Genomic DNA, 14101 nt, shown 5'->3' on the forward strand with positions numbered 1-14101 from the left:
TGTGCTTCCCCGCCGCCTCCTCCAGCCCCAGGCCCCGTGGGCTCCCAGGGAAGGAAGGGGGTGATGGGCGGGGCGGGGCAGGGTGGGGGGCTGTCTCTCTATACACACACACACACTCACACTAACACAAGATGCGCCTCCATGGCTGGACTCGCCAAGGTGGAGCCCTTCCAGCCCCCCTCGTCTCCTCCCCCGGCCTCCATCACCTACCCGCTGCCCACCCCCAGCCCGTCGCCACCGCTGACTGCCCACAGCTCGCCGCGCCAGATGCTCGCCCTTTGACCCCAGCCAGGGGCCGCCCTCCCCCACAACCCCTTTCAGCTGCGCCCCCCCCTCGCCCTGTGGGTGGGCTGCCGCCTATTCCCCCGGGCCAGGGCTGGGGCACAGCGCAAGGGGGAGGGGAGCCAGTGTATGGGGACTCTCTCTGGGGATGTGTCCCATGGGTGGGGTGGGGTGGGGTGGCGTGGTTTGTGGGGCGCTGAAGAAATCAGTCCCCTCCATCTCCTACCTCTGGAAAACGCCCAAGCCCGTGGAGAACTGCCGGCACCGCTTCCTGGGGGCTGGGACCCTTCTCTGTGTCCTCCTGTGGCCCGGTCCAAGGGGCCTGAGCCTGGCCGGGGCTGCATTGGACCCCGACCACCCTGGCGTGTGGACTCGCTAAAAATCGGCGATTAGATATTGGATTCCAGCTTCATTGAGGTCATTTCACTAATGAGTGCACCGGAAAGAGTTTCCTAATCCATCTGTGAGGGTGGCAACTGAAAGAGAATTTTAAAGCTGACAGAATAGGCGAGGAAAGGCATAGGAGATTTCCACACCCAAAAAGGAAGACTTTTCCGAAATGGAAGAAATAAACGAGCAAACAGAGACACAGTTAGCCCCCCGGATCAGAGTCTGCCCCTGAGAGAAAGTACCCTGACCAGGTTCACCTGTGGGTGGGTCGCGAGCTGGCGGCATTCAGAAGAGCGAGGCCCGCAGTCTGTGCGGAAGACACCGGCACTCGGGTGTGTGTGGCGGCACAATTCACAAGCAGCTCCAGATGTTAAGCCAAGGAGAAGCCAGGGAGTTCCCAACCCCCCAGGTGTCCTCAGCCCACGACTGGCTGCTGGGGGAATGCGAAGCCCGGCTCCTTGTCTCAGAGCGGGGTTCCCAGGAGGATCAGGCTGAAGCTGGGACTTGGCCTGAAAGTGTCCCCTCGCATGGCCACCCCCTTCCCCTTCCTGCTCCTCTACTCCTGGTGCCCCTCCATCCAGGGGCCAGACCTTAAAGAGTCACCCGCAAGAGAATCCTGGTCCCAAAAGAGCCTTCTGGGGGACCCGTGCTGAGAGAGGTTGTGGGCATGGCCCGCTGGGGCTCTGCCTGACCCAGGGCTGAGAGATGCAACCTCCCAGCTCTGGGTCCCTGCAGGGGAAGTGTTGGCAAGCACAGGGCCAGTCCTCCAAAGGCCCAGGTGCAGGGAGCCCAGGCCAAGCAGCCACATCCACCGGACCCTCAATCTCAGTTTTCGGATGTTTTTGCCACTCTAAGGACCCGCAGGCCAGCTGGGCCTTCTGGCAGGACAGAGAGCCCCGGAATCCGATGTGGAGAGCTGGGTGTACGTCCCCACGAGGAGGCGGTCCCCACCTCCGCGGCTCTCCCCTTGCGGGGGGAAAAGCAGCCGCGGGGCCTCAGAGAAGACACCAGGCTGGGCGCCTGGTGTCTTTTATTTATCAAATAAATCTAAAGGTGATAAAGTTATATGGATACAAATCTTAACCCTTTTTTAGTTTTTCTAGTTAGTCAAAACCTAATTAAGAGAGCACAGAGATTATCTGACAAAGTATAAAATGTTTTACCAAAGCATAAAATGCCAATTACCAAAATTAAACAAAAACCTTTTGTACTACACTACCTTTTATATTAAGAGGAAAAAAAACATGTTATAAAATCAAAATGAGTACACATCATGTTATTTCATTAAGAGTAAATTAATATTGACAGAAATCTTTGTTTTAGCCAAAATTTTTTAATAAATTTTTTATAAACTTCATCCTCACCTGCACGTACCACAAACCATTTACAAAACATACCTTAAAACTTTCGATTTTGTCCTAACATTCCCTTTTTCTAAATAACCATTCATTTTAGGACAAAAATTTCATGCAAGATCCTTTCTTTACATTATTCTTTCTGTTTAACCTTTCTTACCAAAATATATTTCTATATTCATTGTCCCTTTACATCTTTTTCTTACACAAGTGGAATTTTGTATTTTCTTTCTAAATTTATTTTGATTCAGCCCTTATTAGACAAAGTTACACATTTTAATAAGAACATTCTGTTTTATATTCTTTGGTACACCTTATATGTAGAATTACATACAATGACTAGAATTTTTATTTTTAGTAACTTTAAATTTTAGTGAAAACTTTAAAAAGTAGGAAGTCATGAATTGTTTATCCTAAGACACTTGTCATGAAACAAGATTGTAGGTTACTGTAAAATTATAGCCAAATTAATAATTCAAATATATATATATATTTTTAAGTGCCAAAATCCTATTTTTTTAGAGAAAGGAGACTCAGTGTCTCAAACAAGTATAAGACCTAAATAGACAGACTGCAGTACAAGTTAATAAGGAAGCTGAATCTGTGTCTTTTTTGCAGTTTATTAAAAGATGAATAAAAAATCTTGTTATTCCTATTAATATCATATGACAATCTAGTTTAAAAGAGAAAGCCAAATTTCATTGTGTTAGTGTACTAATCATCAAAGTTAATTTTAATAAAATCTTATAAACAAATCAATCTAATTTTAACCTATAAGACTATAAGACTTTTATAAACCTTTTATAACCTTTAACTTTTATATCTACTTAATTTTTAATGATCATTTACATATTGGATAAGTAGTTTCAAAAAACCAATTAAACAAAATAATGGACTTAAACAGAACTCTAGAACAATTGGGCCTGACTTACATTTTATAGGACATTCTACCTCAAAACCACTGAATACACATTCTTCTCATTAACTCATAGGTCATTCTCTAAGATTGACCATATCCTAGGACAAAGCATATCTCAAACAATTTTTTTTTTTTTTAAAAAATAGAAATTATACCGTGTCTTTTTTCAGATCACAATGGAGTAAATGTAGAGATCGACCCTAACAGGAACTCTCATTTTTACACAAAATCATGGAAACTAAACAACCTTCTACTAAATGATCACTTCATAAATGAGGAAATCAAGATGGAAATCAAAAGATTTTTTTTTTTTTTAACACAAGTTATCAAACACAAGTTGTCAAAACCTGTGGGACACAGCTAAAGCAGTCCTGAGAGGAAAGTTTGTTTCCATAAATGCCTATAAACAAAATTATCTTTTAACAAACTAATACTTATGCTGTATAACATTTTATTAAAAGAATTTTTGTACAGAGTTGTTCTTCTTTTATCTAGAAGTTTTAATTACACGTACTAATCATAATGTCAACTCTTAGAAAAACTTAGGAAGTTAAATTAACTTTGAACTATTAGTCACCAATTGTATTAGTATTCCTAAATATAAGGCTATGAAGGTATAAACTTAAACTTATATTTAAGAACTGATGTTCTAGTACTTTACCTTATAAATGACCCATTTCTAAGGGACATATAATGACATTTTATGATTATTTTTTAACTTAACATGACTTTAAGATTTATTTGTATTTATTGCATTTGTATTTACGTAATTCATCTATATTAGCAGCTTACTTAGATCCTAGCTATTAAAAGTTTAAGTTACTTTATTAACCATTTTTATACCCTGTAAATTAGATATATATAACAGAACACGGATTAAAATACAAACTCAAATCTTATCAGAAACAATAAGCATTTAAATAAGACTTGTTATTTTAAACAAAATATAACATCACTTCTAAATTTTGTAAACATAGTAGTCATTTTAGAATATCTTGTTTAAAGGTATTTGCTAATTAGATCCTTCCAAAACATCACATCCCCAAACAAAATCTATTGGCATCATAGGGGAATGTCTCTGGCACCCAAAGTTTGGGAGCAAAGGCCACTGTTCTCCTAAAGGCTTGCTGAAAATCTACTGACATTAAAAGTAATAGGATTAATAAGAGAAGGACTTAAAACTTATACATGGACGTTTTTAGAATGAACACAAAGATGCAGGGGAAATTGTCCATTTTTTATGTTTAAAGTATGGACAGCTGTGTAGAAAGATGATTGGACAAAAAGGATATGAGCTAATTCTAACAGGCTTAGTGGCAGAACCAGCAAGGCATTTTATATTTAGATTTTGCTTGGCCTCTTGAGTGTGCATTTTTCCCTTTTGGGTGTAGGACAAAGCCCTTTCTGGCATGGGGTTTTACAGTAAAACAAAGTAAAAACAAAGTAGGTCAGATAATTGCTTTATGGGCATTTTACATGAATAATTTTAGGTTTTATGGCTAGCTTTAGGGAAGAATTGGCACAAGAGGTGAGCAAGGTCAGAAAATTTTGCTTTTGAAGCCTTTATTTTAAGCTAGTTTTTTTTTTTTTTTAAATCCCATCAACATAAGATCTCCTGGCTGTAGACTGAGGAAAAAAACTTTCAGCACCATTTGTTAGCACCTCAAACAATGATACAAAGTGGTAACATGCTTTTTACATGAGGTTCAAGATTAAGCTGTTAAAAAAAACAAACTATCTAAATGATCTCAAAACAATGTTTAGTGCATAAACTTTAGCACATTTATAGAGTAAGATTACTTTGAGAGTCTCATGGATTTTAACCATCAGTCACTTTTTATCTTAAATTGCTATATAAAAATTAATAATTTAGAATTTTTTTTTAGGCAAAAACTCTATTACAGTAACACAATGTAATCATAACCAGCTAGATTGTAAAGAGTAGGACAAAAATGGACAAGACCAAGGTAAAACTAAAGCTTTCAATTTAAGTTCTTTACAACTTTCAGGACAACTTTGAATTCCTAACAGTACTGTTAAATGAGTTGAACACACCTTGTGCACCTCTCTACAGGCATTGAATGAGTGGAGGTAAACTATTTCTGCAGTTGGGATTAAAAGACCAAAACCAAAATGTTTTTTTTTTTATACACCTTTAACAATTAAATTTGGATTTTTTTTTCCTATACTTGGTGTTTTATTTATTCTAATTTGTTGACTCAGGTACATTTGCATTTTTACCTTAAAGTTAAACACATAAGTATTTTTGTTGGTAACCCAGATTCAGTTAATATCATTTGACCAAATATTAAATTTACTTAACAAAAATCACCCATTACATTTTTATCAAACCTTTACACCTCAAGAACTTAAAAATGTCCAGTAAAAGCCAGGCAAAAACAAATGTATGCTGACAGTTTGAAAGCATTTTTACTATTACTTTACTAATAACACCTTATTTATTAATAATAACACAGCTTATTTACCAACAGTTACTAAATTCACATGAAGCATTTGGGTTTAATTTATGAGCGCTTCCTTAATTTTAAAACAGTCTGAAACCTATAAGCACAAACATGTGATACATGGACAGACATAAAACATACCCAAACATATACACTCTCTCAGACGCATACATACACACAAAGTTTCTGATAAATTTTACCTTAGAATGTTAGCCATGAAATGGTAACACAAACTCACCAGTCTGTAACAGAAAGCTGGATCTAAATTTCTTCTGATGAGACTGGAACTTGTACACCTGGCAAACTTTAGTTGACCTGATAGGTAACTTAATTAGACCTGTGGATCAAAGTTTTGGGTAAAGCAGTTTCTATGGCAGTTTGATTTTTTTCTTCAGTGCAAAATGAGTATTCTGTGTTAGCATTTTAGCTAGAACTGGCTGCAAGGTCTCCAGGCAGCCTTTCAATTGTAAATACCACAAACAATGAGTTATCTTAACATCACTAGAAAAAGTTAGCAGATTTTAGAGTAGCCAGAAAGGAAGAGAGATAGCTTGAGACATTTTAATAGTGGGGGGTCGACCATTTCAGCTCTGAATTTTTCTTGATGTAATTTTGCCCTTTCTTAAAACCTTGTGCACAAGAATTAGCTATAACCAGCTGGAGCCCTAGAAAACCTGGCATGCCTTTGAATCTTTTTGTTTACAAAAATACTTGCAAGTAGAGGTACCACAAACCAACTGGGGTGCCCCCAAAAGAGTCATTTTCCTTGCCCTTCCTCTTCTTTTTTTTTTCTTCAAGGAACCGAACTGCGGTCTAGGGTTTGGTGTCCTGGATCACAGTGTGCTGCTTGTGGGTGGGGCTCCTCAATGTTTCACCATTGAGTCGGTCCCACCCTCTTACGTGTCTCAGTTTCTCTCTCGGGGGTCTAGTACCTCCGAGAGGGCTCAAAACGCTGAGTGATCAGCTCTTATGTGCGTTTCCTGAACGAGCCTTTTTTTAATTAATTTGTTGGGGGGTTCCCTGTGGGGCTACTCACGCCTTGGGGAATCGCCCCAGGCAACTCCCATTCAGGGCCCTGGTCACCCAGAGCTGCCTTAGGTCTGGGAGGAGAAAGCTGCCCCTTTTCTTCGGAGCTGAGAAACTCAGTCTCTCATCTATCTACAAATAGGACAGTTGGGTTCCTTGCCAAATGCGCAGACAAGCCAATTGAAACTAGTTTTGAGAGGAAAAAAAAAGGCAACGGAGAAAGCCCTTTAGAGTGCACCTCCAAACCTAAATTAGGATCCCAAACAACAATTCCTAGGAAAAGAACCAGCTCAGAATAAACCAAGACCATCAACCAAAAGCGGGAGGTCCGGATCTCAGGAGGACTTACCAGTCCCGCTGAAGGAGAAGCTCGGAGTCGGAGGCCTAAAAGGGCCGTGCCGGTACCTGGCGCCGAGTCCGCGCTGCTCCTTAGGCGGTCCTGAGTCTTCTCTGAGATCCTGCCGGCTACGCCAAAATTGTCGACGGAAAAAAGCCAAACTCTGTAAAATAATTTTAAAGAGATTTATTCTGAGCCAAATTTGAGGACCATGACCCGGAGCCACTGCCAAGAGGCCTTGGGCAAGTGGACTCGCTGTGGCTGGGCTACAGTTCAGTTTTATACATTTTCAGAGAGGCAGGGGTTACAGGCAAAGTCACAAATCAATACATGAGAGGCATACATTGGTTTGGCCCAAAAAAGGTGGGACATCTCGAAGCGGGGGCTTACAGGTTATAGGTGGGTTTAAAGATTCTTTGGCTGGCAATTGGCTGAGAGAGTTAGTCTTTATCTAGAAGACCAGAAAAGATATGCTTACTTTAAGATAAGGGTATGAGCACTCTGGGAGGTCCAGACAGGAGGACACTTTAAATTTACAATAGGCGCCTGCTAGGATGTTTTAAGATGGTTTAAATTTAAGAATAGGCATCTGCTAGGATGCTTGAGTTAAGACAGGGGCTTCTTATTTTTTAGGTGATGTTAATGCCATACCAGAATCAGGTCAGGAAGTAAACCACTGCTTCGTTTGGTTAACAAAAGCCGCTTAGTGGGAATTTACTGTTTGTCAGCCTAGCCCTGCTGGCCTCCTTACCATTTGCCAGCCTAACCCAGCTGGCCTCCTTAGGAAGGAGTTTTTAGCAAAAAATTAGAGTTCAGTCCTCAGAGATAAGAGACACTTTTAAAAAATAATGAATCCGAAGAGAAAAGTAAAAGGAGGCCTGTGGAGCAGGTCTGGGTGTGACTCCGGATCCCCCAACATCAGGTGCCACCACCAAAGATTCCTAGGTGTAGCCCATAGAACCCCAAAAGCAACGGGACGAGTTCTGGTCACATACTCCCTCAAAATGACATCCTGGCCTTCTTCTGGAACTCCCTCCCCTCTCAGACTCTCAAGGTTTCCTCCAGCGTGTCGGTTCCCACAGAGCAGACCTTTGGTCTGAGACCTGACAGTCCAGAAGCCACGCGTGCTGCCGCGTGACGGCGGTGTCGCGGCTTGGGACAAGAGGAGGCCCCACGGTGCGGGCTGGGGCGCCAGGCACCGCGGCGGGCGCTGAGGGTGGGGGTGACCCCCACCCCGGGCCGCCGCCTCGCTCCCAGAGAGGGGACAGAACAAGAGGCAAAACAAAAAAAAAAAAAAAGAAGAAGCCTACGGCACCCGGTATTCCCAGGCGGTCTCCCATCCAAGTACTAACCAGGCCCGACCCTGCTTAGCTTCCGAGACCAGACGAGATCGGGCGCGTTCAGGGTGGTGTGGCCCTAGACGGCGGAGGGCGCCCCTGCCCTGCTCAAGAAGCCGAGCCTCTCTGCGCTTCCCCGCCGCCTCCTCCCGCCCCAGGCCCCGCGCCGGCGCTGACCCGCACCGGGCGGGCATGTTGAGTTCACCGGCCGGGTCCGGCGGGCTCCGAGGGACGGGGCTGACAGGCGGGGCAGGGCGGGGCGGGCAGGGAGCGGCGGGCCGGGGTGGGGGGCTGTCTCTCTATACACACACACACACACACACACACACTCACACTCACTCACTCACACTCACACAAGATGCGCCTCCACGGCTGGACTCGCCAAGGTGGAGACCTTCCAGCCCCCTTCCTCTCCTCGCCTGGCCTCCTTCACCTACCCGCCCCCCACCCCCAGCTCGTGGCCGCTGCCAACGCCACCGCCCCCGCCCCGATTGCGCATGCGCGGGTCGCCCGCCCTTTGACCCCAGGCAGGGGCCGCCCTCCCCGACAACCCCTTTCAGCTGCGCCCCCCACCCTGTGGGTGGGCTGCCGCCTATTCCCTCGGGCCCGGGCTGGGGCACAGCGCATGGGGGAGGGGAGCGAGTGTATGGGGCGTCTCTCTCTCTCTCTAGGGATGTGTCCCATGGGTGGGGTGGCGTGGTTTGTGGGGCGCAGAAGAAATCAGTCCCCTCCATCTCCTACCTCTGGAAAACGCCCAAGCCCTTGGAGAACTGCCGGCAACGCGACCGTGGGGGCCGGGACCCTCCTCTGTGTCCTCCTGTGGCCCAGTCCAAGGGGCCTGGGCCTGGCCGGGGCTGCATTGGACCCCGACCACCCTGGCGTGTGGACTCGCTAAAAATCGGCGATTAGATATTGGATTCCAGCTTCATTGAGGTCATTTCACTAATGAGTGCACCGGAAAGAGTTTCCTAATCCATCTGTGAGGGTGGCAACTAAAAGAGAATTTTAAAGCTGACAGAATAGGCGAGGAAAGGCATAGGAGATTTCCACACCCAGTAAGGAAGCCTTTCCCGAAATGGAAGAAAGAAACGAGCAAACAGAGACACCGGTAGCCCGCCAGGATCAGAGTCTGCCCCCGAGAGAAAGTACCCTGACCAGGTTCACCCGTGGGTGGGTGGCGAGCTAGCGGCATTCAGAAGAGCGAGGCCCGCAGTCTGTGCAGAAGACACCTGCACTCGGGTGTGTGTGGCGGCACAATTCACAAGCAGCTCCAGATGTTAAGCCAAGGAGAAGCCAGGGAGTTCCCAACGCCCCAGGTGTCCTCAGCCCACGACTGGCTGCTGTGGGAATGGGAAGCCCGGCTCCTTGTCTCAGAGCGGGACAACCAGGAGGTGTGACGTACACCCCGGGGTTCCCAGGAGGATCAGGCTGAAGCTGAGACTTGGCCTCAAAGTGTCCCCTCGCATGGCCACCCCCTTCCCCTTCCTGCTCCTCTACTCCTGGTGCCCCTCCATCCAGGGGCCAGACCTTAAAGAGTCACCCGCAAGAGAATCCTGGTCCCAAAGGAGCCTTCTGGGGGACCCGTGCTGAGAGAGGTTGTGGGCATGGCCCGCTGGGGCTCTGCCTGACCCAGGGCTGAGAGATGCAACCTCCCAGCTCTGGGTCCCTGCAGGGGAAGCGTTGGCAAGCACAGGGCCAGTCCTCCAAAGGCCCAGGTGCAGGGAGCCCAGGCCAAGCAGCCTGTGACAGAAGCCACCCTGGGAACACGACTGCAGGCCATGGCCCTTCCCACCTCCTCCTCCTCCTCCTCCTGCTCCTCCACCCCCCCGGCCTCCCACCCCCCCCCAGACATGGCGCAGGGCTCAGAGACACCTCAGACACTTGCTACCCAAAGTGCAAAGGGCATCAGTTGCGCCTCCAAACCCCCCCCCTGCCCAGCAGACTGCGTTGTCCAGCCAGCCCCCGGGCCTCCCTGGGGTGCCCAGCACAAAAGTGCAGACACCCACCGGACCCTCAATCTCAGTTTTCGGATGTTTTTGCCACTCTAAGGACCCGCAGGCCAGCTGGGCCTTCTGGCAGGACAGAGAGCCCCGGAATCCGACGTGGAGAGCTGGGTGTACGTCCCCACGAGGAGGCGGTCCCCACCTCCGAGGCTCTCCCCTTGCGGGGAGCGGCAGCTGACAGCCGTAGGGCCTCTGGGAAGACACCAGGATGAGTCCCCGAGGCACAGTGGGGGCACGTCCCCCGCACGCGACTTAGGGACGGCTGCTGGAGACTGCTGCGGCCACCCTGCTGCCGGGTTTCTGGAGGGCTTCCTGGAAGCAGCGTCCACACCAAGCCCTTGGAAGGCCCAGGAGACGGAGGAGCCGGTCAGGCAGGGGCCGAGGACGGTGACAGGCCAGGCGGCAAGGAATATGTCAGACAGGGGCAGAGGACGGTGACAGGCCGGGCGGGAATGTGTCGCTCAGGCAGGGGCCGAGGAGGGTGACGGGCCTGGTGGGGAGGAGCGAGTCAGGCAGGGGCAGAGGATGGTGACAGGCCGGGTGGGAAGGAGCAGGTCAGGCGGGGGCCCAGGACAGTGACGGGCCTCGCCGGGGAGGAGCGCGTCAGGCAGGGGCAGAGGAGACGGGCTAGGTAAGGGTTAGGGTTACAGTTAGGGCACAATTCACAATCGCAAAGATGTGGAAGCGACCCGAGTGCCCATCCATCCCGGAGTGTATTAATAAAATGTGGGGCGTGGACACCACAGAGTGCTATTCGGCTGTGAGGGGCAGCGGTGAGAGGGCACCTCTCGTGGTTCTCCTGGCCAGAGCTGGAACCCGTTCCAGTAAGCCAAGTATCCCAAGAATGGACACATGAGCACCACGTGAGCGCGCTCACCAGCAAATTGGTACGAACGGATGGACACCTAAGTGGACAGAGAGGAATCACCTTCATCGGGTGGGTGTCGGGCGGGTGGAGGGAGGGGATGGGCAGACACCTCCATTAGGAATGGAGTGGGTGCGCACCGACTGGGGGTTGGGCACACTTGAAGCTCTGACCCGAGGGGGGAGGTTGGGAGAGGGCAATGTTACCGACCTTAACATTGGTACCCCCACAATACGCTGGAACAACATCCGAGGTAAATGAATAAGAACACAGGGGAGAGGGGGGCACGGGCAACACATGTCACCTGAATACTTGTATTCAGGGCGCAGTGTGGATCTGGCTGTGTCCACTCACCCATGGGTGACGGGCAGGCAGGGCGCAGTGTGGAACTGGCTGTGACCACACACCCATGGGAGACGGGCAGGCCGTGTGCTGTGTTGATCTGGGTGTGTCCACACACCCATGGGAGACTGGCAGGCCATGCGCTGTGTTGATCTGGGTGTGTCCACACACCCACGGGAGACGGGCAGGCAGGGCGCAGTGTGGAACTGGCTGTGTCCAGTCACCCACGGGAGTCGGGCAGGCAGGGCGCTGTGTGGAACTTGCTGTGTCCACACACTCACCAGAGACAAGCAGGCAGGGCGCATGTGGATCTGGCTGTGTCCACTAACCCACGGGAGATGGGCAGGCAGGGCACTGTGTGGATCTTGCCGTGTCCACACAGCCACAGGAGATGAGCAGGCAGGGCTCTGTGTGGGTCTGGCTGTGTCCAATAACCTATGGGGGACGGGCAGGCAGGGCGCTGTGTGGATCTTGCTGTGTTCACACAGCCACGGGAGTTGGGCAGGCAGGGCGCTGTGTGGGTCTGCCTGTGTCCAATTACCCATGGGGGACAGGCAGGCAGGGCGCTGTGTAGATCTGGCTCTGTCCACACACCCATGGGAGACGGTCAGGCAGGGCAGTGTTGGATCTGGCTGTGTCCACACACCCACGGGAGACGGGTAGGCAGGGCGCTGTGTAGATCTGCCCGTATCCACACACCCACGGGAGATGGGCAGGCAGGGTGCAGTGTGGATGTGGCCGTGTCCACACATCCACGGGAGATAGGCAGGCAGGGCGCAGTGTGGATGTGGCTGTGTCCACTCACCCACGGGAGACCGGCAGGTAGGGCGCAGTGTGAAACAGGCTGTGTGCACACACCAAAGGGAGATGGGCAAGCAGGGAGCATTGTGGATCTGGCTGTGTCCACTCACCCATGGGTGACGGGCAGGCAGGGCGCAGTGTGGAACTGGCTGTGTCCACACACCCTCGGGAGACGGGCAGATAGGGCGCTGTGTTGATCTGGGTGTGTCCACTCACCCACGGGAGATGGGCAGGCAGGGCGCAATGTGGAACAGGCGCTGCCCACTCACCCATGGTAGAGAGGCAGGTAGGGCGCTCTGTGGGACAGGCTGTGTCCACTGACCCACGGTTGACGGGCCGGTAGGGCGCTGTTTGGAACTGGCTCTGTCCACTGACCCACGGGTGACAGGCAGGTAGAGAGCTGTGTGGAACTGGCAGTGTCCACTCACCCACGGGAGACAGGCAGGCAGGTCGCTGTGTTGAACTGGCTGTGTCCACTCACACACGGGACACGGGTAAGAAGGGCGCGGTGTGGAACTGGCGCTGTCCAATCACCCATGGTAGAGAGGCAGGTAGGGCGCTCTGTGGGACGGGCTGTGTCCAATGTCCCACGGGTAACGGGTAGGTAAGGCACTGTGTGGAACTGGCTTTGTCCACTCACCCACGGGGGACGGGCAGGCAGGGCGCTGTGTTGAACATGCTGTGTCCACTCACACAGGAGAGATGGGCAGGCAAGGCGCTGTGTTGAAATGGCAGTGTCCATTTACCCACGGGAGACGGGCAGGCAGGTCACTGGGTTGACCTTGCTGTGTCTACTGACCCACGGGAGACTGGCAGATAGGGAGCTGTGTGGAACTGGCTGTGTCCACTCACCGACGGGAGACGGGCAGGCAGGCCGCAATGTGGAACAGGCGCTATCCACTCACTCATGGTAGAGAGGCAGGTACGGCGGTCTGTGGGACGGGCTGTGTCCACTGACCCACGGTTGATGGGCAGGTAGGGCGCTTTGTGGAACTGGCTGTGTCCACTGATCCACGGCTGACAGGCAGGTAGGGAGCTGTGTGGAACTGGCATGTCCACTCAGCCACTGGGACGGGCAGGTAGGGCGCTGTATTGTACTGGCAGTGTCCACTCACCCATGGGACACGGGCAGGCAGGGCGTGGTGTGGAACTGGCAGTGTCTCCTCACCCACGGATGACGGGCACGTAAGGCGCAGTGTGGACCTGGCTGTGTCCACTGACCCACGGGTGACAGGCAGGTAGGGCGCTGTGTGGAACTGGCAGTGTCCACTCACCCACGGTTGATGGGCAGGTAGGGCGCTGTGTGGAACTGGCTGTGTCCACTGACCCATGGGTGATGGGCAGGTAGGGCGCTGTGTGGAACTGGCTGTGTCCACTGATCCACGGCTGACAGGCAGGTAGGGAGCTGTGTGGAACTGGCAGTGTCCACTCACCCACTGGGACGGGCAGGTAGGGCGCTGTTTTGTACTGGCAGTGTCCACTCACCCACGGGACACGGGCAGGCAGGGCGTGGTGTGGAACTGGCAGTGTCCACTCACTCACGGCTGACGGGCAGGTAGGGCGCTGTGTGGAACTGGCAGTGTCCACTCACCCACGGGAGTCGGGCAGGCAATTCGCTGTGATGAACTGGCAGTGTCCACTCAACGACGGGAAACGGACAGGCAGGGCCCTATGTGGAACAGGCGCTGTCCACTCACCCATGGTAGAGAGGCAGGTAGGGTGCTCTGTGGCACGGGCTGTGTCCACTGACCCACGGGTGATGGGCAGGTAGGGCGCTGTGTGGAACTGGCTGTGTCCACTGACCAACGGGTGACAGGCAGGCAGGTCGCTGTGTGGAACTGGCAGTGTCCAGTCACCCACGGGAGATGGGCAGGCAGGTCACTGTGTTGACCTGGCTGTGTCCACTGACCCACGGGATACGGGCAGATAGGGCGCTGTGTGGAACTGGCTGTGTCCACTGACCCACGGGAGACGGGTAG

The 14101-nt window shown here is 50.8% G+C and overlaps 1 non-coding gene across 1 annotated transcript; it reads right to left on the reverse strand.

The window, feature by feature from the left end:
• Positions 1-8077: 8077 nt before the first annotated feature.
• Positions 8078-8196, reverse strand: LOC142862093 (5S ribosomal RNA). The gene has a single exon (XR_012913239.1). It is a non-coding gene; the product is annotated as a 5S ribosomal RNA (ribosomal RNA).
• Between the last annotated feature and the right edge of the window lie 5905 nt (positions 8197-14101).

Source organism: Microcebus murinus, chromosome 18, assembly GCF_040939455.1.
Source record: "Microcebus murinus isolate Inina chromosome 18, M.murinus_Inina_mat1.0, whole genome shotgun sequence".
Classification (NCBI taxonomy): Eukaryota; Metazoa; Chordata; class Mammalia; order Primates; family Cheirogaleidae; genus Microcebus; species Microcebus murinus.